Source organism: Symsagittifera roscoffensis, chromosome 4, assembly GCF_963678635.1.
Source record: "Symsagittifera roscoffensis chromosome 4, txSymRosc1.1, whole genome shotgun sequence".
Taxonomy (NCBI): domain Eukaryota; kingdom Metazoa; phylum Xenacoelomorpha; order Acoela; family Convolutidae; genus Symsagittifera; species Symsagittifera roscoffensis.
Window position 1 is genome coordinate 44,809,066 of NC_087065.1, and position 26,732 is coordinate 44,835,797.

The window sequence follows — 26,732 nt, forward strand, 5'->3', positions numbered from 1 at the left end:
GAGTCCGGGGAGTATGTGCCAGTCGGTCATATCTGGAAGTTTGACCTTGAGGGACACGAAAATACGTGATTTCGGAGTGAAGTTTTTATTTTCAAAATTTCGAATGGAGCCTGTCATGCTCAGTTTTCTCGCACCAACTGAAAACACAAAAAGTGAAAAATCAGAACGACCGATTTACAATCGCGGGAAAGTGCTTGAATAAAACAGCGGGAAATTGATATTCGCAATTTCCCGATACAAACTAAGACACGAGTAGAGCTGTCTTATCCCGAAATAGGAGGAGAGATAATAAAAAGAAGAGAGAACAACTATTTGGAACAAACCAGAGTGAACCTTCAATGGAAAGGTGGACAGCTTGAGTGTCCCAATGGTTCATACAAAAACTCAATTTCTAGAGTCAGAATTTACTTCTGATATCAAAACTGATCAGTATTAATTTTATCTAGTTATATTATCTAATTCTTGAGTTGCTTATCAATCTAATTACTCGAGTGCATCAACATGTGAACCCCTAATTTAATTTTCTCGAGTGTGTTTTATGATTGTTATGTTAAGATAAGGCGAGTTTTAGGTTGATCCATCTGAAATGGATCAAAGTTCCACTGTCCAATAAAAAGTAACTTAACGGATTGTTCTGACCCTGTTTTTAACGGCGTTCGTGTATTTTGGGTATTTTGAGACCTAAGTATGGGAACGTTCTTATTTTCTAGAGTGGGGGGATATTTTGGTAGTCGCCTTTAAGCTGTAACGGGTTCTAGTCTCATGTCGCAAGCGAACCGAATTGGCTCCGACCGTTCCTGAGGTAGAAAAACACAAGAGATAGTGTCCCTGACTCTTGAGCCACTGGTTATAGGGCCTATTTTTCTTAAGCCTCATATGTGACCGAAGTAGGCGACTGTTACAGTTACGCATTGCAATCGACGATATACCTTGAAAGTGCAAAACTCTTTCGTTCATCATGCAAAAAATACCTTGAATAAGCATAAACATGGCAAGGTAAGGAACCCCGCATTTACATACAAAATATATTGACACGTTCAAAAAACTTTCCACAACAAACTTAGCAACTTACTCACCTGCACCTTTAAGATATTTAAAATTGGCATTCGAGATGTTTGAAAAAAGCTTCAACTTCAAAAAGCAGCTGCCGTGAATCTGTGAACGTAAAACAAGTTTAATACACGGTTGCCTAGTAGATCTCCTAGCTACAACCCTCGAAATAGAAAACTAAAACACAAAACTACAATTTCTCGCGGCATCTTGAAACAACACTAGGCTAATCTCTATGGAACCCTGATACAGCTTTACTTTTATAACCATTTGTTTAAAAGTACAGCTTTTTGTTCTTTTATAACCATGAAAGAACAAAAAGCAAAAAAGAAATATCAAAAATTTGCGGGAAAATGTTATTATTGATTATGTAATTTATTATGTAATTACAGTTGTTTAAATTTGATTGGTCAAAAAGTTTTAAAGCAATTTTAGGCATGTTTCAGATCTTTGATCGTTTTGTAAATATTTTTAAAAACTTTAATCCTGATTTAAAAAAAAAAAAAACTAAATTACGAAAGGGGCTCTTCCGTTTAGTTACGGTAAGTGCACAAGCTGGATAGGGCCAATCCTGATGATGCACAAAATGTGCGAAAACGTTTGAATTAACATTTTAAATTTCTTCTAATCTCTATTCTTGAAGACAACATCAACAAACAATCAGCGGTAAAACCTTAACACAGAGGCGAAGCCGAGCTGCGCACCTTTTGCAATTCAACACAAACATAAAAAAAAAACAAGTCGAACAAAAAATAAGATGTTAACAAAAACTAGGTGAACCAAAACTTTGGTATGTCTCGATAAACAACAACTAGGGGCCCAGCTAAAACTGGAGGTGGTGTTTTAAATTGTATGAAATTGTTATACTGATGCGGCACGAAAAGTGTGATTCAAAAAAATTGGGTTTTGCGTAAAACTTTAGTTGTTTCTCTACTAAAAAAAGTAGGAGTAAAAATTTTGAGATAATCAATTTTCTCAAGGAGATAACAATTAACTTATAAAAATTAAGGATTCGCCGCTTCAACAGGATCAATCATCGCAAGTGGTTCTATTGAACTTTTCATTGCAGATTTGATTGGGTATATTTTAAGAAAATTCTAATTGTTTCTAAAAAACGGTCAAATATTTTCCAAATTCCCGACGTTTTTCTGCAAAAAGCAGATTATGGCCACTTAAGCAAAGATTTCCGAAACCGGGTTTCGTGATTGAACACGTTAAAATTGGCCCGGTAATTTTCGCGTAAAGTCAATAGATTTCCGAAAACTGTCAAAGTTATAGAAGTTTGACTTGTTTGAAGGTCATATTTATTTTCTTGAACAATTTGGGTATAGCCAATAAAACAAGTAGGCTTTCAACGACTTGTTCATTCGATTCAACCTATGATATCAGATTTGGCAGGATAGTTAGCTAGAAAAGTCAGCAAGTCAGCAAACACAGCTTTTGTGTCCAAAATTATGCTCGGCTGCTTATGCAGAGGAGATTCACTAATACTACTACTACTACTACTACTGAAAGAATAAATTCGCTTTAACATATATAAGGGCATCATACAGATTTTTGAAAGGCTATTTACTAGGTGTATTACATTAATATAGTAACACGGCGAGCAACACGGCGAGCGACATTCGGTTCAACCTATGATATCAGATTTGGCAGGATAGTTAGCTAGAAAAGTCCCAAAAAAACAGTCAGCAAGTCAAAAATTGAGATTACTGTGAAACATAGCTTTTGTGTCCAAAATTATGCTCGGCTGCTTATGCAGAGGAGATTCACTAATACTACTACTACTACTACTACTACTACTACTACTACTACTACTACTGAAAAAATTGATTCCCTTTAGCATATATACAGGCATCATACAGATTGTGGAAAGGCTATTTACTTGATGTATTACATTATTATAGTAACACGGCGAGCAATGAATTACTCAGCACGTAATCGAGTATTAAGTATATAATCAAGGTGCACTAAGAACGGCAGTGGATGCAATTATAGGCCAAACACATAGTACGGGAGTTGTTTAAATCAAATGAGTTAACCCTCGATTGCAGATGGTTTTGAGTGACATCTTAAACGCTTCAGGAGATGCAAAATATCTACAATAACATTGGAATATAGCATGTTTACATATCGCCACACGCGATAGAAGAAGAACTGCTCGGTACTTGTAAATGTCGAAACCGAATTTTTCATTAAGCACTCTATTGAGGAAAACAAAGATGTATAATTCAATGGAGAAAGATATTGGCAGGGTATTGGTCACCTTCAATTGCTCAGTGTAATCACTGAGACCCGTCACCCATTTTAGACATTTTTTATTAAACAATTGAACGCCTGTAAAGTAAGGAAGGAAACCATATTTGACTGCCGTAGAGAAGGACACTTCTCATGCAAAATTGATATTAGTTAAACTTGGTCCACAATGAGACGTTGTAACGAATAGAACGTTTGAAAAAAATGATAAGATTTATTAACCTCAAAAACTTGAGTTTGAGATGGTTGTCCCATTTCAAGTTTTGAGAAATTGTGATCCCGAGATCTTTGGTAGATGATACCGAAGGAATAGAGATATCATTAAGACCGAGCGATGTTTCTGACTCATTTGAATTAATACAAAAAACTTTGCATTTAACGGCATTAAACGTCATTTCATTTTCGATAGTTCATTTTTTAAAAAGATCTATATCTCTTTGAATGTCAAATTGCGTTGCACTGGATTACAGTTTACAGTTTACAGCGAACAAATAACAGTCAGATGTTGAAAGAGCATTTGGCATGTCATTAATGAAGAGAACATACAATAGTGGCCCTAAGACGCTGCCTTGCGGCACTCCACTAGTAACATAACCTATAAAAAAAGATGTATTTTCAATCATTACAATTTGAGTACGATCACTCAAATACGAAGAGAAAAGTCCGAGAAACGTGTAATCAAATCCAAACTTAACCATTTTGCTTAGTAGAATATGATGAGATACTCGATCAAAAGCTTTGCGAAAATCGAAGTATACTGAAAGACTTTCAAAATACGTCTCTTTATTTGAATAAATTTTGTCAAGATATTCATGAAGTTGGGTAATGGTTGATCGTTTCGTCATAAAACCATGCTGAACGGAGGTAATGTTTGGTCTCACTCGAGGATATATAAAATTAAAAATCATTCTCTCCAGGTTAAGCGATAATTGACGTAGGATGCTGATAGGGCGGTAATTTTCAACGATTTTTGGATTGGTAAATTTTTAGATGAGTGTTTTATAAGCAAAAAGCTGAACGACAAGTGGCGCGATAATATTGCTGCAGTTTCTATGAACAAAAGTTGGAAGGTTGTCATTGGTTAAACATGTAGCTGAAGCTGACGCGAATGACGTTTCAACTTGAACAACACTTATATGAAACCCGTTTAACAGAATTGTGTCATGTGCATATAGTGCAGAATTCCATCTTGATAGGAACACAGAACAGAAGTAATCATTCATAAGATTGGCTATTTCCAAAAAATTGGTAGCTTTTTTGTCTTTCCACTGCATTTGATTTGGTAGTCGTTTTCTTGTAATTGAGCGCAGACTTTTAAAACTGTCACGAGTCGAATTTGGAGATAACGATTCAAATAAGCATGTTTTATCGGGTTCAATTAATGATCAATATAGTATTGCAATGAAGAGAGACGTAGATTGTTATTATTAAGTCTTGAACTTGTTCGATGTTTGTTAAAAAGATGAACAGTGTGGGACGAATAAAATTGAGGAAGTTGTTGCCGCCTTTTGGTCTTTTTACAACACGCAAAGTTTATTACTGCCATAATTTCAGAATACCAGTGACGTACATAATCTTCGATACTTAATGAACCAAAACTCGAGTTTTGAGTAAAAATAAGATTACCAAAGCATGGGCTGATGTTTTTATTGAAAACTGAACATGAGAATTAGGCTCTCGAAAATTGTGAGCTTAGGTTTTGCCCAGCGGTGCTCAAGGTCAATTTGGGTATTGTAAAAAAATTAAACACCGGAAAGTGGTCTGAATACAATTTATTGTCAAGGAAAACTGTTGATAGTTCAGTATGGGATGACAATATCAGGTCCAGGGTGTTACCGGATCGATGAGTTGGTTCATAAATAAGGGTTAATAAGTCGAATACCTCGAAAGCAGAAAGAAACGACTTAGAGTAAACGACCAGAAAAAGATGTCCAGCAGATGTCGGGCAAATTGAAGTCACCCATGAGTGTGTATGAGCAAGATAAAGATGCTACTTTAGTATTGAAAAAACGAAATCATTCAACTAGAGAATTGATAGGTAGTCTGTATGCAGATGTATCAGTGGGGTTGTAAACAAGAAAAAAGACGTGATTATGATATCCGGAATAAATTGATAAACCAATTCAATAGTCTGCATTGTAAGAAAGAATAGCGTAGTTTGTTACAAAGCTGTTCTTAAGGGCAATGAGAACCCCTCCGTGGTCTCCACAAGCACGATCAACCCGAGCAATAAGAGAATAAGGACAGTTTATTGAAAGGATTTCGGGATTTGTAATTTCAGATTTGAGCCAGTTCTCTGTGAGAAAGGCGATATCGGGAGAATGTAAACTAATAGTTGAGGATTTTAAAACGCTGGCTGACACTTATCAGACTTTGTACGTTAAGCAGACATAATTTCAGCTGTAGTCAGTCTAACTCGACCTTTTCTCCAATTCTTTCAAGAGTGAGGCCGCAAATTTTTAACTCATTGCGAGGTATTTGGTCGTGATTTATTATTTCAAATCGTTTCTTGAGAATTTTGCGTTCACAGCTTGTTCATCTCTGTTGAGCGACTTAGAAATGAAAACTTTATCTTAAAACTTTTGAGTTTATCCGCTATAGCTAGATATTTTCGAGCATCCCACTATCATGATAGGCGTAAAAGTATGGGACGTGGCCTTCGATCTGAGGATTTAATTTTACCAGGTCTATACATTTGATTTATGTTGATGTTTGACTCGCCAATATACTCCAGCATTTCCGAAACCTTGGCCTCTTCTGCTTCAACATTAAACGTGAAGTCACCTTTGTCTTCAGGAATACCACCAATTATAAGTTCGTTATTAGATGGTTTAGAATGGGTCTTATTGTTTGGAATGCTGTTCGACGTAGTCGAGCCTGTGGCCTTAAATAAGTTTTTAATATCGTTCAAAACATCATATAAAATTTCATGTTTCTTTATCACAAGTTAAAACTTAGCTTCGGATTTGAAGACGTCACCCTCTAGGCAGCCACCGCATAACCAAAAGCATCCACGAACGCTGCCCATAGTTGACACAGCATCCGCAGTGATTCCAACACATTGTCCATAAAACCATCCATCACACTTGTCACATCCATTTGCACCTGCATCACCCTCTTTCACCACCCTTTTGCAGGATCAGCATTTGGTAGATTGAGCCATATCCAACTTGAAACTACTTAATCAGTTTATCACAACAATTAGTGGAAAACTTATTAAATAGTTTCATGCTGGCATTCACGTAAATTCACGTAGTCTGTAATTTCAGCTGAACCCAATATCTCAGATTTGGGACGGAAGGTTCCGGGAATAGTTAAAAATTTTTGTAGAATGGTCGAAAAATCCAAAAAGTTTGAAGTTTGCTGAGTAGAATATGACGAGGTACTCGATCAAAAGCTTTGCAAAAATCGAAGTATACTGAAAGACTTTCAAGATTCGTCTCATTATTTGAATAAAATTTGTCAAGATATTCAAAAAGATGGATAATGGTTGATCGTTTTGTCATGAAACCATGCTGAACGGAAGTAATGTTTGGTCTCTTTCGAGGATATATAAAATTAAAAATCATTCTCTCCAGAATAAGCGATAATTGACGTAGGATGCTGATAGGGCGGTAATTTTCGACATTTTCTGGATTTTTAGTTTTTAAGATGGGCGTTATGTACGCGAATTTCCAAAGTTTAGTCAATTTTGGGGCATTTAAGACATTAACAACCAGCTGAACGACAAGTGGCGCGATAATATTGCTGCAGTTGCTAAGAACAAAAGTTGGAAGGTTGTCATAGGTTAAACATGTAGTTGAAGCTGACGCGAGTCACGTTTCAACTTGAACAACACTTACATGAAGCACGATTAACAAAATTGAAGGGTTGTCATGTGCATATAGAGCAGAATTCCATCTTGGTAGGAACACAGAGCAGAATTAATCATTCATAAGATTGGCTATTTCCAAAGAATTGGTAGCTTATTTGTCTATCCACTGCATTTGATTTGGTAGTCGTTTTCTAGTAAATGAGCGCAGAAATTTAAAACAGTGGCGAGTCGAATTTGGAGATAACGATTCAAATAAGCATGTTTTATTCAGTTCAATTTATTGATCAATATCGTATTGAAATGAAGAGAGACATAGATTGTTATTATTAAGTCTTGAAGCTGTTCGATGTTTGCTAAAAAGATGAACAGTGTGGGACGAATAAAAATAAGGTAGTTGTTGCCGCCTTTTGGTCTTTTAACAACACGCAAAGTTTATTACTGCCATAATTTCAGAATACCAGTGACGTACATAAAGTTTGATACTTAAGGAGCCAAAAGTCGAGTTTTGAGTAACAATAAGATTACCAAAGCATGGGATGATATTTTTATTGAAAACTGAACATGAGAATGAAGCTTTCGAAAATTGTGAGCTTAAGTTTTGCCCAGCGGTGCTCAGTGTCAATTTGGGTATTGTAATAAAAACGAACACGTGAAAGTCGTCTGAATACAATTTTTTGTCAAGGGAAACTGTTGATAGTTCAGTATGGGATGACAATATCAGGTCCAGGGTGTTAACGGATCGATGAGTTGGTTCATAAATAAGGGGTAATAAGTCGAGTACCTCAATAGCAGAAAGAAAGGACTTAGAGTAAACGACCAGAAAAAGAAGTCCAGCAGATGTCGGGCAACTTGAAGTCACCCATGAGTTTGTAAGAGCAAGATAAAGATGCTACTTTAATATTGAAAAAACGATTGCATTCAACTAGAAAGTTGATAAGTATTCTGTATGCAGATGTATCAGGGGGGTTGTAAAGAAGAAAAAAGACATGATTATGATATCCGAAAAAATTGATAAACCAATTCAATAGTCTGCATTGTAAGAAAGAATAGCGTAGTTTGTTACAAAGCTGTTCTTAAGGGCAATGAGAACCCCTCCGTGGTCTACACAAGCACGATCAACTCGAGCAATAAGAGAATAAGGACAGTTTAATGAAAGGATTTTGGGATTGGTAATTTAAGGTTTGAGCCAGGTCTCTGTGAGAAAGACGATTTCTCCAATTCTTTCAAGAATGAGGCCGCAAATTTTTAACTCATTGCGAGGTATTTGGTCGTGATTTATCAATTCAAATCGTTTCTTGAGAATTTTGCGTTCACAGTTTGTTCATCTCTGTTGAGCGACTTAGAAATGAAAACTTTATATTAAGACTTTTGAGTTTTTCCGCTTAGGCTAGATATTTTCGAAGCATCCCACTCTCATGATAGGCGTAAAAGTATGGGACGTGGCCTTCGATCTGAGGATTTAATTTTACCAAGTCTATACATTTGGTTTATGTTAATGTTTGACTCGCCAATATAGTCCAGTATTTCCGAAACCTTGGCCTCTTCTGCTTCAACATTAAACGTGAAGTCACCTTTGTCTTCAGAGATACCACCAATTATAATTTCGTTATTAGATGAATTAGAATGGGTATTATTGTTTGGAAGGCTGTTTGACGTAGTCGAGCCTGTGGCCTTAAATAAATTTTTAATATCGTACAAAACATCATATAAAACTTCATGTTTTTTTATCGCAAGCTCAAACTTAGCTTCGGATTTGAAGACGTCACCCTCTAGGCAGCCACCACATAACCAAAAGCATCCACGAACGCGGCCCATAGTTGACACAGCATCCGCAGTGATTCCATCACATTGCCCATAAAACCATCCATCACACTTGTCACATCCATTTGCACCTGCATCACCTTCTTTCACCGCCCTTTTGAGGGATCATCATTTGGTAGATTGAGCCATATCCAACATGGAACTACTTAATAAGTTTATCACAACAATTAGTGGAAAACTTATTAAATAGTTTCATGCTGGCATTCACGTAAATTCACGTAGTCTGTAATTTCGGTTGAACCCAAAATCTCAAATTTGGGAGGGAAAGTTCCGAGAATAGTCAAAATTTTTTGTGGAATGGTCGAAAAATCCAAAAAGTTTGAAGTTTGCTCAGCAGAATATGATGTGGTACTCGATAAAAAGCTTTGCAAAAATCGAAGTATACTGAAAGATTTTCAAGATTATTCTCATTATTTGAATAAATTTTGTCAGGATGTTCAAGAAGATGGGTAACGGTTGATCGTTTTGTCATGAAACCATGCTGCACGGAAGTAATGTTTGGTCTCTTTCGAGGATATATAAAATTAAAAATCATTCTCTCCAGAATCAGCGATAATTGAGGTAGGATGCTGATAGGGCGGTAATTTTCGACATTTTCTGGATTGTTAGTTTTTAAGATGGGTGTTATGTACGCACATTTCCAAAGTGTAGGCCATTTTGGGGCATTTAAGACATTAACAAAAAGCTGAACGACAAGTGGCGCGATAATATTGCTGCAGTTGCTAAGAACAAAAGTTGGAAGGTTGTCATAGGTTAAACATGTAGTTGAAGCTGACGCGAGTCACGTTTCAATTTGAATAACACTTATATGAAGCACGATTATTAGAATTGAAGGGTTGTCATGTGCATATAGAGCAGAATTCCATCTTGGTAGGAACACAGAACAGAAGTAATCATTCATAAGATTGGCTATTTCCAAAGAATTGGTAGCTTATTTGTCTATCCACTGCGTTTGATTTGGTAGTCGTTTTCTAGTAAATGAGCGCAGATATTTAAAACAGTGGCGAGTCGAATTTGGAGATAACAATTCAAATAAGGATGTTTTATTGAGTTCAATTTAGTGATCAATATCGTATTGAAATGAAGAGAGACGTAGATTGTTGTTATTAAGTCTTGAAGCTGTTCCATGTTTGTTAAAAAGATGAACAGTGTGGGACGAATAAAAATAAGGAAGTTGTTGCCGCCTTTTGGTCTTTTTACAACACGCAAAGTTTATTACTGCCATAATTTCAGAATACCAGTGACGTACATAAATTTTGTTACTTAAGGAGCCAAAACTCGAGTTTTGAGTGACAATAAGAATAACAAAGCATGGGATGATATTTTTATTTAAAACTGAACAAGAGAATGAGGCTGTCAAAAATTGAGAGCTTAAATTTTGCCCAGCGGTGCTCAGTGTTAATTTGGGTATTGTAAAGAAAGTAATTACGGGAAAGTGGTCTGAATACAATTTATTGTCAAGGAAAACTGTTGTTTATTCAGAATGGGATGACAATATCAGGTCCAGGGTGTTACCGGATTGATGAGTTGGTTCAAAATAAGGGGTAATAAGTCGAGTTCCTCGATAGTAGAAAGAAACAAATTAGAGTAAAGCGAACGACCAGAAAAAGATGTCTAGCAGATGTCGGGCAAATTGAAGTCACCCATGAGTGTGTATGAGCAAGATAAAGATGCTACTTTAGTATTGAAATAACGAATGCTTTCAACTAGAGGATTGATAGGTATTCTGTATGCAGATGTATCAGGGGGGTTATAAACAAAAAGAAAGACATGATTACGATATCCGGAATAAATTGATAAACCAATTCAATAGTCTGCATTCTAAGAAAGAATAGAGTAGTTTGTTACAAAGCTGTTCTTAAGGGCGATAAGAACCCCTCCGTGGTCTCCGCAAGCACGATCAACCCGAGCAATAACAGAAAAGGGGCAGTTTAATGGAAAGATTTCGGGATTGGTAGTTTCAGATTTCAGCCAGGTCTCTGTGAGCAAGACGATATCGGGAGAATGTAAACTAAGATAGTTGAGGATTTTAAAACGCTGGCTGACACTTGTCAGACTTTGTACGTTAAGCAGACATAAATTCAGCTGTAGTCAGTCTAACTTGACTTTTTCGCCATTTTTTTCATGAGTGAGGCCGCAAAATTTTAACTCATTACGAGGTATTTGGTCATGATTTATCATTTCAAATCGTTTCTTGAGAATTTTATGTTCACAGCTTGTTCATCTCTGTTGAGCGACTTAGAAAAGAAGACTTTATCTTGAAAGTTTTTGCGTTTATCCGCTTTAGCTAGATGTTTTCGAGCATACCACTCTGATGATAGGCGTAAAAGTATGGGACGTGGCCTTCGTTCTGAGAATTTAATTTTACCAAGTCTATACATTTGGTTTATGTTTAATGTTTGACTCGCCAATGTACTCCAGTATTTCCGAAACCTTGGCCTTTTCTGCTTCATTATTAGACCTGAAGTCACGTTTGTCTTCAGAAGTACCACCAATTATATTTTCGTTATTAGATGAATTAGAATGGGTATTATTGTTTGGAATGCTGTTTGACGTAGTCGAGCCTGTGGCCTTAAATAAGTTTTTAATATCGCTCAAAACATCATTTAAAACTTCATATTTCTTTATCACAAGTTCAGACTTAGCTTCGGATTTGAAGACGTCACCCTCTAGGCAGCCACCGCATAACCAAAAGCATCCACGAACGCGGCCCATAGTTGACACAGCATCCGCATTGATCCCAACACATTGCCCATGAAACCATCCATCACACCTGTCACATCCATTTGCACCTGCATCACCTTCTTTCACCACCCTTTTGCAGGATCAGCATTTGGTAGGTTGAACCATATCCAACACGAAACTACCTAATAAGTTTATCACAACAATTAGTGAAAAACTTAATAAATAGTTTCATGCTGGCATTCAAGTAAATTCATGTAGTTTGTAATTTCGGTTGAACCCAATATTTTAGATTTGGGAGGGAAGGTTCCAAGAATAGTCAAAATGTTTTGTAGAATGGTCGAAAAATCCAAAAAGTTTGAAGTTTGCTTAGTAGAATATGATGTGGTACTCGATCAAAAGCATGTTTTATTGAGTTCAATTTATTGATCAATATCGTATTGCAATGAAGAGAGACGTAGATTGTTATTATTAAGCCTTGAAGCTGCTCGATGTTTGTCAAAAAGATGAACAGTGGGACGAATAAAAATATGGAAGTTGTTGCCGCCTTTTGGTCTTTTTACAACTAGCAAAGTTTATTACTGCCATAATTTCAGAATACCAGTGACGTACATAAAGTTTGATACTTAAGGAGCCAAAAGTCGAGTTTTGAGTAACAATAAGATTGCCAAAGCATGGGCTGATGTTTTTATTGAAAACTGAACAAGAGAATGAGGCTTTCGAAATTTGAGAGCTTAAATTTTGCCCAGTGGTACTCAGTGTTAATTTGGGTATTGTAAAGAAAGCAAACACGGGAAAGTGGTCTGAATATAATTTATTGTCAAGGAAAACTGATAATAGCTCAGTATGGGATGACAATATCAGGTCCAGGGTGTTACCGGATCGATGATTTTGTTCATAAATAAGGTGTAATAAGTCGAGTTCCTCGATAGTAGAAAGAAACAAATTAGAGTAAAGCGAACGACCAGAAAAAGATGTCTAGCAGATGTCGGGCAAATTGAAGTTACCCATGAGTGTGTATGAGCAAGATAAAGATGCTACTTTAGTATTGAAATAACGAATGCATTCAACTAGAGAATTGATAAGTATTCTGTATGCAGATGTATCAGGGGGTTGTAAACAAGGAAAAAGACATGATTATGATATCCGGAATAAAATGATAAACCAATTATATAGTCTGCATTGTAAGAAAGAATAGAGTAGTTTGTTACAAAGCTGTTCTTAAGGGCGATGAGAACCCCTCCGTGTTCTCCACAAGCATGATCAACCCGAGCAATAACAGAATAAGGACAGTTTAATGGAAAAACTTCGGGATTGGTAATTTCAGGTTTCAGCCAGGTCTCTGTGAGAAAGACGACATCGGGAGAATGTAAACTAAGATATTTGAGGATTTCAAAACACTGGCTGACACTTATCAAGCTTTGTACGTTAAGCAGACATAGTCTTAGCTGTAGTCAGTCTAACTCGACCTTTCCTCCAATTCCTTCATGAGTGAGGCCGCAAATTTTTAAATCATTACGGGGTATTTGGTCATGATTTATCATTTCAAATCGTTTCTTGAGAATTTTATGTTCACAGCTTGTTCATCTCTGTTGAGCGACTTAGAAATGAAAACTTTATCTTAAAAATTCTTGAGTTTAACCGCTTTAGCTAGATGTTTTCGAGCATCCCACTCTGATGATAGGCGTAAAAGTATGAGACGTGGCCTTCGTTCTGAGAATTTAATTTTACCAAGTCTAGACATTTGATTTATGTTAACGTTTGACTCGCCAATATACTCCAGTATTTCCGAAACCTTGGCCTCTTCTGCTTCAACATCAGACCTGAATTCACCTTTGTCTTCAGAGATACCATCAATTATAATTTCGGAATAGTTGAATTAGAATGGGTATTATTGTTTGGAATGTTTTTTGACGTAGTCGAGCCCGTGATCTTAAATAAAATCAAAAATATCTTCAATATCTTTCAAAAAATTATATAAAACTTCATGTTTCCTTGTCACAAGTTCAAACTAGGCTTCGGATTTGAAGACGTCACCCTCTAGGCAGTCACCACAAAACAAAAGCATCCACGAACGCGGCCCATAGTTGACACAGCATCCGCAGTGATCCCAACACATTGCCGATGAAACCATCCATCACACTTGTCACATCCATTTGCACCTGCATCACCTTCTTTCACCACCCTTTTGCAGGATCAGCATTTGGTAGATTGAGCCATATCCAACATGAAACTATTTAATAAGTTTAACACAACAATTAGTGATAATTTTATTAAATAGTTCATGTTGGCATTCACGTAAATTCACGTAGTCTGTAAATTCGGTTGAACCCAATATCTAAGATTTGGGAGTGAAGGTTCCGAGAATAGTCGTAAGCTTTTGTAGAATGGTCGAAAAATCCAAAAAGTTTACTTTTCCGAGGTGCAAAGAAAGGTGGGCGTGGTCGCATAAACAAGTAAGCTTCTCACAACCCGCTCTGTGAAATGAATCCGAAACCTCAGATATGGCAGGGTAGTATTCAAAATTTTTAAAAGAAATCTGTCGAAAAAAAATCAAAAATATGACTTTTCCGAGAACGATATTTTTTTGTTTAAATTTTCATATGAGTATGCGCTAATGCAGAGGAGCTTTCCACTGCCCATTATCTCCATTGAACTCACATTATCAAAATGAGAGCTTAGTTTTCGAGAAGAGTCGAAAACTCTTAAACGGTCAAAAATCAACAATTTGACTATTCTGAGTGCCACAAATCCAATTGTAAAAAAATGTTTCAAAACAGTGCCTTTCATTGAAACCAATATTTCATATTTGAGAGTAGTAGTTTTCGAGAAAACGAAAAAAAAACAAATTGGATAAAAAAACTCCCCACACATTTTCGAAGGCCGTAGACAGAAAGATTCACGAACATCGAAAAGAGGATTTTACTATTTGATAGCATAGTGGTAAATTGGATAGTGGTAAATTGGAGTTTAATTGGAAGGTTTTCTGCAGCATTATGTTACTTACACTGGCAGCGCTGAACATTGGGACAGAGAAGCGGGCAATTAACACGCGCAAAATGTTTAGAAGAAGGGAGCTGAGATTAAAGCAATAGTTTCAGAATCAATCAAAACGTTCGCCAAAACAAAAAACTTTGAAAAAACTAATTTTTAAGCATGAAATTAGCAACAAATCAAATTATCAGCATCAAAAAATTTATAACTCTCATAAACTTGAGGCTCGGTGTAAAAACTTGTTACATTGTAGTTGTTAAATCTTTTACGTAAGGATTGCGATGTTTTGATTTGTTAAAACTTTTAAGTTTTGAAATAATGACGTGTATGTTCTTTGATCATTTTGATAATTTTGGTTAAGACGCTCATTGAAATTTAAAATGAATAGTTTCGAAACCCCAAGGCTACGAGCCAGTTCATAATTACAGTTTCTCCTACAAGGAGTCGTAGTCTAAGTTTTTACTTCTTTTTAGTGGAAAAACTTTACAATAAATTCGTGATTTTTTTGCCATAGTAGAATTTAAATGGTCTTCCTTGTAGGGACCAGTTTTCTCTACCACAGCCTGGAACAGTTTCGCAACAAGGAAAAAGAACAATTCTTGCCCGAATTGTCGTCTCTTCCTGGACTATCTTTAAACTTAACCCTAGGAAACAGCAGAAAAACTCCTAAATCTACTCTGAAAATTTCTCTATCAGAAAAACAGTCAAGCAGTGGTGCGGCACGACATCATCATTATTACTATCAACAACCACTGCACAAAATTTAAAGAAATTGAACTGAATCCTGAAGGCACTTATAAATATCACCGCAATCGTATACTGTCAGAGAAACGGTTTCCCAGATATCAGGAACCAGTTGATTAGCTCGGGTGTTTTTACATTCCTAATACAAGGTTTCTGATATCGAAGATGAAGAGAAAAAGGAGCTGGTAAATGAGTATCAGGCACTACACCAGGATGTTCAGCTGGAACTAAAGCTTTTGTAGAATGTGTTCGAACATTAAAACAACCTGGCAGCTGTATTGTCTAAGCTCCATTTAAACACAAAAAAGAAGTCGTAAACGAGAAAAAGTTAGCCGAAAGAGGACTGATGGTCAGAGGTGAGGAACGTGTTGAGGCACTTGCAAGGATGTTTGAACGTAGAAATTGAGAAGACTGTTGTTATTTGTGTTGCTTTGCGTCACGCGAGGTTTATGCCTTGTAGCCTGCAAAACAATGCGCACAGTTGCATTCCACCTACAATCTTGATTTGGACTTCAGGAAAGAAACCCATTTGATCATTAAGCCGTGATTATGACTCCATATAAGTTAGCCCTGCCAATTTTCACTCCTGTTATTTTACTGAGAGTTTGTTAAGAAACTGGCATATATCTTGAGTTTTTGAGGTTCCGGGTCCCAGAAAATGGGTTTTTCTCGGACCAAACATTACAAAGTTTTCAGACACAACTTGTTAGAATGGAGTAAAACAAGGCAAAGACAGATTAAAAAACGTCGAGGGCAAACTGGAAAACAAGAGGGCAGTACAGAGGGGCTAGATGAAAGGTATTAGCAGAGGACAAAATAACAGCAACAGTTTGAGAAACCTTGAAAAGAAACTATCTGAAAGGTAAGATCGACCTCTGAGGAAGCAAGGTGAGAGATAAGTAAAATTGTTATGATTTTCCATTACCATTTTGTGTTCAGCAGGGTTTGTCATTAGGGCCGAAACATCCGGTCAGGGATAAATTTAATGAGACTCAATTTCTCGCAAACATAGACAACTTTCTTTCGGATCTCAAAATCCCAATTCTCTCTGAGAGGCTGTTTGTGAGACCAAATCAATGGCAAAAACATATGATAAATAGCTGAAACAAACGCGATCTGTTAGGGGCGTTGAGAAATCCCGAAAGTGTCTGAAGAGTAATGGATTGGCTGCGCTAACGTATGGGCGTTGGCTTAAATTTAAGGAGAAAACATACCTACTAGAACAAGCTATCGGATTTATTAGATGCAATCCGATTCAGCAAACTGAAAGGAGCAAGTGATTCAATTGCTTGAAAGATAGAAAAAAAACATCAATTAGAAGCTGTTGGCGATGAGGAAAAAAAAACAAAATAAGTGAGAATCTCTTCACAAGGATAAAGTCTACTGGAGGCAGCCCGCCAGGTTTCATTGGTTGGAGACGGTGCAAAAGGAGAATACCCCATTGAACCTGCTCCTCTTACTGCCTTGTGGTTCCTATTATAACCAGAACAAGGCTCTCGCAAATATTTTGAGAAAAATGAGGGCGCAGTTATCGAAATCAACTAACTAGAAGCAAGGGAAACATTAGAGAGTATTAGACCTGAGCCCAATGAAAAATTTGACACTCTAGATATGAAGAGTTTGTGTATAATTGTTCATCTGAATGAAGTAATTGACTTAGCTCTTAGAAAACTGTAATAACAAGAAGCACCACTATCAGTTGATAGGAACAATGTCATCAGGTACGGATAGATAAACTTAGCATCATTGATGCAGACATTTATGTTTGACATTTTGTTATAAGTTCATTAACTTGATTGGTCATTTGACCTTGTACGGCTGTACAACGAAGTGGTAACATGAGCAATAGCTCAGACGGTAATTTATGATTCTTAAGAACAGCTGTTTTATCGAACTCACATCAAAAATACCGTTTATCAATCCGTTCGGATTCGATATATTCACGTTCATACATTGAGGTAAAACATGGCGCAGCCAGCAGGATTTTCAAAAAACCCGCTAAGCATCAGCCCATTCTGGGAGAAAGCTTCGGCTGAACCACCTCTCGAGTGGTCGAAATGTGCAGCAAAATTCGAAATGGCAGTATTTGCGAAGGACGGATGGAAGTAAGAAATCTACAAAGAAATAAACCAGAACTAGTTGAGCCTAGACAACCCATTTATGAAATTGAAATAAATGTAGAAATGAAAGCCCACAAGACAAAGCGGGAGGCTAGAAATCAAGAAAAGAGAGTCGGATGGGAGAACCATTTGGTTAAGGCCAGAGAAAAAGGAGTTTTATGCAAATCATTCCGGTAGGATGAGGCCGACGCAAAAGTACGAAGCTATATATTTCTCTGCCATGGCGCCGAGGGACAACGACAATTGCAACAGAAGCGACCAGGTCTTGACCTACATACGGCGACTACAAGAAATCTAATAACGACTTTAGAAGATATTTTTGTCACAACCAGAATTGTGGCGTTTGAAAGATATAACTTCCTTTGTACGAAGCAGAAAAAAACGGAGAGTCTTGAAAAAATCCACGCGGATCTAGTTGAACTGGCCTCAAGGGCCGACTGTGGAGATCGCGAAGACGAATGGGTAAGAGACATGTTCACAGCACATATGCACAACGAGAAAATCGCCGAGGAATTACTAGCCCAAACGCGAAACCCACAGGATGCATATGATTATGCAAAAAGACGGGAAAAAGGTATCGAATATAGTCGCACAATGAAAATTATTCCTTTCGGAAGTCAAGCAACAGTGAAGCAAGAGCCAATACATTATATCAACACACGTGGGCGCAGTAATTATGCGAATAATTAGGGCTCACAGAGAAGTTGGGGCGGACTTCGCGTTCGACCATATCCACGTGGACAAAATAAAACAAGAGGTCAACAACAACAACAACGAAACACAATTTTCAATACTCAGAAACAACCTTACAAATGTGGTAATCAATTCTGACAGAACCACTTAAAATCGCGCTCGGCAAAGGACAAAATTTGTTCAAAATGTACAAAACGGGGACACTTTGCCAAACTATGCCGTTCAGGAAACGTCAATTATATGAGGGACTGCAATGATGAGGAGCAACAGAAAAAATCGAGACAGAGAGTAGCATTCGCAGAATTTAGATCAAATAATGGTTGGGATGAAAACCAAATTGATAAGTTTTCGGTAATGGCACTTTCAAAAGCTTTTGAAATTAAAAGCACGGGCAATGTATAAAAAGATGATCTTAACGGACACATAGTTAAATTACAGATGAAAACATAAGAACTCTTCGCTATCGCTGATTCCGGAAGTCCAACGAAAAAACAGCTCGGCGGCTACAGGAAAACGACAAATCAACATTTTTCAAACGTAACTAAACGGAAGACGCCCCTTAAAATTTAGCCCGTTACAATGGCGAAACAATCATCCCAAAAGGAAGATTGATCAAGACAATTAAATCTGGAGGCTGGAAAAAGCAAACCGCCCCATTCATCATTGTCGACGACCAGAAAGCAAGCATCTTAGGTAGAAATATATTACCACAGATTGGAATTAAACTAGTGCCAGAAAAACGAAAACGTGGAAACGTGCTGCACATACACGAACCAGAGCAATCAAACCCTAATATTAAAGAATGGCTTAAAGGCAATTTCGCACAATTATGTGTACGTAAAGGAAAGTCAAAAAAACACGTTATGCGAACGCAATTTAGCAAAGACATTCTTCCGATCCAACAAAAGGGACGCCGTATCGCATGCACCTACAAGATTGAGTCGAGAAAGAACTTAACAAGCATATCGACCAAAAACACATAATAAAATTGCATAAATGCTCGGACCGACAATTCCTAAGTCCGATATTGTAATTACCGTGAAAAAAGACCAGAGGGTGAAACTGGCTTTAGATTTAAAAAATTAAACAAATTTAGTCACAAGAACAAATATCAAATGCCTAATATTGATCTCCCATTAGACAACATAGCACAAGTGGTGAAATCGAACAACAATCAACAAACTTCATTCTCAACATTAGATTTGCCATCTGCCTACTCACAAATCCAGTTGGATAAATCAACACGAGAAAAACGTAATTTCAGTTTAATTGGTGGCCATGCCACCGAGATGCATCAATTTCAAACCGGATTTTACGGCCTAAAGGATATGCCAGCTGAATTTCAGAGGGCTATTGACATGACACTTTCCAATTGCTCAAACAGGTACGGATTTTTGGACGACATACTCATACTAACGAAAGGATCACTCGATAAACACAAGCAAAAACTTCAAATGATTTTGGAAAAATTAGATTCGGAAAACCTCGCAATATCACTGAACAAAAGTAAGTTTGCGTGTAAATAAGCTGAGTGGTTGGGGTACACCAAAAACAGCGAGGGCACCAAACCATTTATAAGAAAAACAGAAGCGATTGAGAAACTATTACCACCATCAATTTTAAACAACAAAAAGTTTTATGGGCTCCATAGACCACCTCACCAGATACATTCCTAATTTAGCACAGACAGCAGCCGCAATGCGGCCTTTTCTAAAAAAACACAGAGAAAAACAAAACAATTTTTTGGAAACCGGACCACAATACATGTTTTAAAAAAATAAATAAACTATTTTCCGAAATAACACAGAACAAACATTTTGATCAACATTTGGAAACACGCATAGCATGCGATGCCTCCACATCAGGTTTAGGAGCGTTACTTGAGCAACGTTCAAAAGAAAGCTGGTTGGCAAAAGCTAACGCATCACGTTTCTTAAATTCTCTTGAGGAAAAGTTTTCAGTTAATGAGTTAGAATAACTTATGGTAGTTTGGGCCTTTTCAAAACTAATTTTATGGAAAACTTTTTGCTGTCATCACTGATCATCAAGCTTTGATCAACGCTTTGAATGCAAGTGAAAGATCAAAAACCAGTCAAAGCAGGATAACACGCTGGATTGACCGAATAATTCCATTCCATTTTCATATCAAACATATGGCGGGTAACAAAATGGGACTAGAACACTATACGTCAAGAATTCTAGTCGGATTGGCAAAACCCCCAAGCAAATATCATGAGGATTTCGTTAAGGCATCAATTAATGCATTCATAAACAACCTCGAAATGATCGACAACGTCATCCTTAACAAATATAGCCAATCGAAACTTAACACCATATCAGCTGATCAAAAAGCGCGCCGAAAATAAACGGCTAACAATTAGCACTTCAAACTCTCAATTGAAAGAACAACATTCCGCAAATTCCGGAATCGGTCAACCACAAACGCTGACAAAAAATCAGTCTTGCTCAAATCGATCTGAAATTCAGTCAGGTCTCTCTCAGACAAACATCTCATCGATCACAAAATCAAAAATTTTTGTCAATAACATAAACGAAATGCAAAAAATAAATCGAAAGACAGACGTCAGCAACTTTAAAGACGGATTCATTCCAGATGAGTTTAAGACTTTGGAACCTCGAGGCAGTAAGGACGAAAAAACATCCAACTGACAGGGGTCTTCTGATAGAGAGGAGAGCTTATCGGACCCACGGTGGCATAAACGCGCACCAACCGCCAGGAAACAAAAAGTAACAAATACCAGCTGTTAATCATAAAGGAATCCATCAAGGACGCGCGCGAACTTCTTTCATCAAAGCCATCGTCAAAGAGTTTTCCGAAAATCGTATTCAGGGAAGACGCGATGAAAACACAAACACCAACCATACTCAAAGTAAAGTCGACACAAGCCATGCAAACCAAAGACAACAAAGCAACGACAGGCACACAAACAGATAACCCACAACCAGAAACAAACGAACACTGTGTAAGCCGAGTCAATCCCGACACTGTCACTCAGGCGGAATACGTGGAATACGCTTCAAACAAGGAAACCCCCATAATGACCAATACGCAACTCGAGGCAGGTCACCACATGATTACAGAAGGGATAGTAACAATCAATCAGGCAACAATGACGGAGTCAGAAGAAGACACACCGCTGTTCCGCTAAAATCTACAAAAGGTGCCGCCGCAACCAGGAAAGACCGAAATTTACGACCGCCCATAAACTTTGTTAAATAAACGTAAATGGGAATCGATTAAATCCTCATAGGGACAGTAATGATACAACGTACATAACCGATTACACGTCCGCGAGGAGTGCCTGCTCATTGACTAACATCAGGAGCACAATCTAAAAGAATCATAGAAATTAATAAGGATAAACTGAATACACTGTATAAAATAATACAGGCATCTATTGACAGAAATATTAAAAAATGATTAGATCAAGTGGCAGGGAAAACAGTCCGAATGGCTAATAAGGTGAAGGACCCTAAAACATTCGAACAAAAAATACAAAACTATTGACGGAAAAATTTTATCGTACACACCACATACAGCATGAGTGCAATCAATCGGGAAACAACCTAGATTTTTAAGAAATAGTGGAGTTGAACTTAATCCTGATCCTTTGATCTACGGACCGTGCCGATCTTCACGGTTAAGTGACTATGTTGCGTACAAATCCGCAAGGAGATCAGGACTTTGTCTACGTTTTTTAGACATCGAAGACCCAACGGCGCCCCAACACAAAATGTTCAAAGAGGATATCGAAACAGGGCTAAGAAGGAAATTGACAAGACGGGAACAGGCAGCAGACAAAGAACAAAACAGCGGGGAAAATAGTCCAACCAAAGACGGCCCAAACCAACTGGACGATGAACGGGCGGGCGCCCCTGTAACCAACCTCGAGGATTGAGCCTCGACACGATGGAAAAATCCAATGCAACAAAAGCCACGGGAAAAGCTCAACCACAGGCCTAAGCATAGCAAGCGAAATGAAGAGTGAGAATTCATCGACGACATCAGGAACATCCGCGCCGTCACCGAAAAGGTTGAATCAAAAAAAGACCCCACCAGCAACAACATCAACTTCAGCAACTACAATACCAACAAGACGATCAGTCCGAAAGCATTGAGTGACCCCATTCCAATCGACAAAGCAAAAAACGATAAAAAACCAGTAAGATTCACTATCGATTTGCCGCCAGACCAACAGACATCGCCGTCAAAGACAGGCCTGAAATTCTTAATTCAGGAAATGGGTTTCTCTGAAAAAGCAGCCAAATATCAGGCCTGCTTGAAATTCCTTGAGGCACTTAGCACTAAAAGTACGACCAAGAATAAGGAAGAAATTATTGACCTTACCTGACCGACCGAGAGTCCCGACAAAAACGACGAAGTTTTATGTATCGAAAAAAAAAGAAAATTGGGAAAATAGCGGATAAAACAAACAACAAGACAGACGAGGAACACGAAAAGTAGAAAGACGACAACAATAGCAACGAAGAAACAAAGGTAAAATAGAATAGTACGGACAGCTGAAGGAAATAAAAGAAAAACCACCAGTCCCCTGTTCACTTGTTTTCCCATTTGAAGGGGGAGTGTCATCCGGTAGGGATAAATAAACTTAGCATCATTGATGCATACATTTATGTTGGACATATTGTTATAAATTCATTAACATGTTTGGTCAGTTGACCTTGTACGGCTGTACGCCGAAGGGTTAACATGAGAAATAGCTCAGACGGTAATTTATGATTCTTACGAACAGCTGTTTTTATCGAACTCACATCAAGGGTTCCGTTTATCAATCCGTTCGGATTCGATATACTCACGTTCATTTATTGAGGTATGACAAACCGCAAAAAGATACTGTTGAACATGACAATTGGCCAAGTCCATTTCAAGTGCTACAAAATGTCGCACGTTCAGAAAAACAATTTAATAATGAGGGCATTTTTTGCCGCATTTTTAGGGGATATATGGCTAAAGCCGCACAAAACTGAACTAACGAGGGATATTCCTGAAATTTGTATGCCCCGAAAAAACCTAATAGAATATGTCCCGAGTGCAATAAGATTGTCACCTACAGACCAGAAAGTGAAGAATGTGAAAACTGCTTCAGCTGCTATCACGTCGAATGATGAGTAACGAGTAACAAAACATAAGTGGAACCGTCTGTAAAATTTGCATCGCGATAAGCAAGAAAACTAAGTCAGTGCAGACAGCAGACCTTTTTCTCCGTTGCGTTGATGATATAGTGAGAACAGTGAAGGTTGATCTGGAAGAAATGTTGTGGGCTGCAAACTTACCACATTCAAACATTTAGTTGACAAAAGAGACACCAAACACATATCTGGAAACCTGGCATTTTTGGATTGACAAATCAGTATTGACAAAAAAAGGAAAGTAATGTGAATGGTATCAGAAACCAACAGATAAAGGCAACATACTAAATTTTAGAAGTTGGCTCTCTTTCAATGCAAGAAAACTGTGATCGAAGGAAGTATTCACCGTTTTTTCTTCTATACGTCCAGACGGGGAATTTTAGATAAAGCGATGGAAATCAACCGTAAACAGTGGTTGATAACCAACATCCTAAAAATGGTGGTAGCGTGTTGCATCGAGAGCCCTTGAACACATCCTCGGGGGAGGGCAAAAATAGAAAAAGATGGCCGAGAAAGTGATTATAGTATTTTGATGGTTCAATATAGGTGGAATCACAGTCAAAAGTAAGCTAAAATAGTGCACAATATCACCAATGCGCAGATAATATTCAGAAAAAGGAAAAAAAAATTGTTTGCCCTCTCTTAACTCTTCCTTTTCCAGTGAATTGAAATTAAAAGTGGTGTACAGACTACTTGGTAGTCTAGTTTTTGCGAGAAAAGTCAAAAACTTTCATAGAACGGTCAAAAAACCCAAAACTTTACTATGTCGATGCTTCAAAAAGTTTTGAGCGTAGTCGCATTAACAAATGAATTGTTCACACCCGTTCTGAGAAATTAAACCAAAAACTCATATATGACAGAGTATTCGAGAGTATTCGATGTTAAAAAAAACGGTTGAAAAAAATTTGACTTTTTCCAGGGCGAAAATTTCTTGTGTAATTTTCATATGGGTATCCGCCAACGCAGAGGAGCTTCACACTGCCCATTATCTGAATTTAATCTACATTGTCAGATTTGAGAAGTTATTTTCACTTAACGGTCAAAAATCAACAATTTGACTATTCCGACATAAGAAAATTCAAAATTTTTCTGTTCATTGAAAGCAATAACTCACATTTGAGAGTTGTATTTTCGGAGAAAACGAAAAAAAAACAAATTTAGATCCAGTAACCCCCACACTTTTTTGAAGGCCATAAACAAAACGATTCAGGAACCCCGAAAAGAGGATGCTCCAGTTGGACAGCATATAAGGCAGTGTGGTAGTGATAGTAGTAAACCCGAATTTAATCAGAAGATACTCGACCAGGCCTCCAGCAGCATTATGTTATTTAGATTAGCGACGCTGCAAATTAGGAAAAACAGGCCGGAAATGACATCGCGCGACTGGTTTAGAATGAAAAATTGACACTAAATCTATAGTTCCAGAAAAAAGAAATTTTTGGCCAAAACAATTTTTTTTTGGAGAAACTAACATATTACCATGAAATTAACTACAACTCGAAATTGCAAAAAAAAACTTGAATTCTCAGAAATTGTGGCTGAGTTCAAAAACTGGTTTTATAATAATTGTTACATCTTTTTAGTATTAAATGCGGTGTTTTGATTGGTTAATTTAATGACGTAAATAACCCTTTTTTTAAACCTCTGATAACAAATGAATTTTTTTACAAATTGGTTTAAAAACTTTTTTAGACTCTCTGATGGACAAAATTGTGCAAAAAAATGTTGGAATTTAGAATTTCAACGCATTCTTAAAATGAATTAATCACTTGTTTGTCTAACCGCCGAGTCTGTTTTTTTGGTGCTTTACTTCTTTTTTTGCATTAAACTTAATTGCTTTAGAGTAATAATTTGGTACAAAAACAAAAAATGGAGAAAAAGGAAACATGAAAATTTGATAACCCCCAGGGAATTGCTTCCACAGACCTTTTTCAAATATTTCTTTTTTCCAGCTTGGTCAAACAGCCACCATGGAAGAAACCGCATTTAAAAATTTTAACCAGTTTGAAATTTTAATTCTACCGCACTGACTCGGCGACGAAGACACCTCTTGCTGGTGCTTAAGAAACATAGTTTGTGCTCAGGCATGATTCGTTTGCGGCTCTGTTTGTCTTGGTGGCACATAAATCGCAGACCACTTGGTCGCGTGACGAGGTCCCTGCCAGTGTTCACAATTTTTGCTGTTTGCACCGGGTCGGAAATGCTATTTTTAAGCACTGCATTATGGTTGCTGCCTTGATTGCTTGAAACAAACAGAAGAAAAAACATGAACTGTTTTGACACTAGGCTTACGTGAAACAAAAAAAAGAAAAAACATTTGCTGTAAACACATTCTATTGTCCAATTTTTGCCCTGGTTATTGAACTTGACAAGAAAGAGACCAGTGAAAGCAGCAAGGCTCTACCTTTTTATACTTCAAAATATTTGAATTTTTTTTTCTTAAATGAACACATGAAAAAAAAAACTAAAACTATTTTATCCATGATAGGAATTAAACCAGGTACCCCACACCAGTGAGTGCTCCGCACATCCCCCAGACTATCTGACCGTTTTTGTTTGTATAATTCCTTTTTTCTCAAAAAAGAAGAAACAGCACAAAACCAGGGGAAAAGAGGGTGCACAATAAATCCCAGTGCCCAGACAGTTACAATGAAAAAGAAATTTTTGATTCCCAACTTTGTGTTAGCAGATCGCTTCCTGGCCAAGCTGTACTATCAGTTGCCAATACTCAGTCGCGCCGACGAGACCACTACCGTGGGCCCAACGAAATGACGCAAAGCGCCGACCAACCTTGAGGGTCAGTAGGCGAGGGCGCAGTCATGGTTATTGGATTTCGCTGTTTGCACTCGGGTCCGTAACTCGTGCTTTCAGATCTCAGATGGAGTTTTTCGATATACCTGAACTCCTCTGGATTCAAACCCTGACGTACTGCTCAACAATCTCTTGTGAAAACTGTGCCATTTGCAACAATTTGGTTGAGTAAAAGCAAACGTTGAATATTAAGTTATATAAACAAAAAAACTATCAAATAGGAAGTGAACATTTCTTTGTTCGGCTGTTCTGCTCTAGACCCTGCGGGGACGCAAAATAGCCTCATTTTCTAGCGCGAAGTCAATTATTCGGAACAATTTGAAGCTACCCTGGTTATATTCAAATGAATTCAATAACTTCAAAAATATATATATTTTAAAAAATCTGAACTCTATTATTTGGGGTTTTTTGGTCAATTGCTTATCCACTTCCTTACCAGTCAAAACAAAAAAAGAGAAAAAGAATCTGATTTTATGAGCAGACATCGAAATGATCAAATGGACAAAAGTAAGAAACACTGAAAATCAATTGAATGTTTTGAGCAAACACACTTTTTTTCAACTTTTGAATTAACT

General features: G+C 37.4%; 1 protein-coding gene across 1 annotated transcript in view; it reads left to right on the forward strand.

Annotated features, from left to right (window-relative positions):
• The first annotated feature begins 9,116 nt into the window (after window positions 1-9,116).
• The window catches only part of LOC134843709 (mitochondrial uncoupling protein 4-like), a 156,791-nt gene continuing 139,175 nt past the window's right edge, over window positions 9,117-26,732 (forward strand). Inside the window, exon 1 of the mRNA XM_063859948.1 lies at window positions 9,117-9,127. The gene's annotated coding sequence lies outside the window, so the exon portion shown is untranslated. The remainder of the gene's footprint in view (window positions 9,128-26,732) is intronic.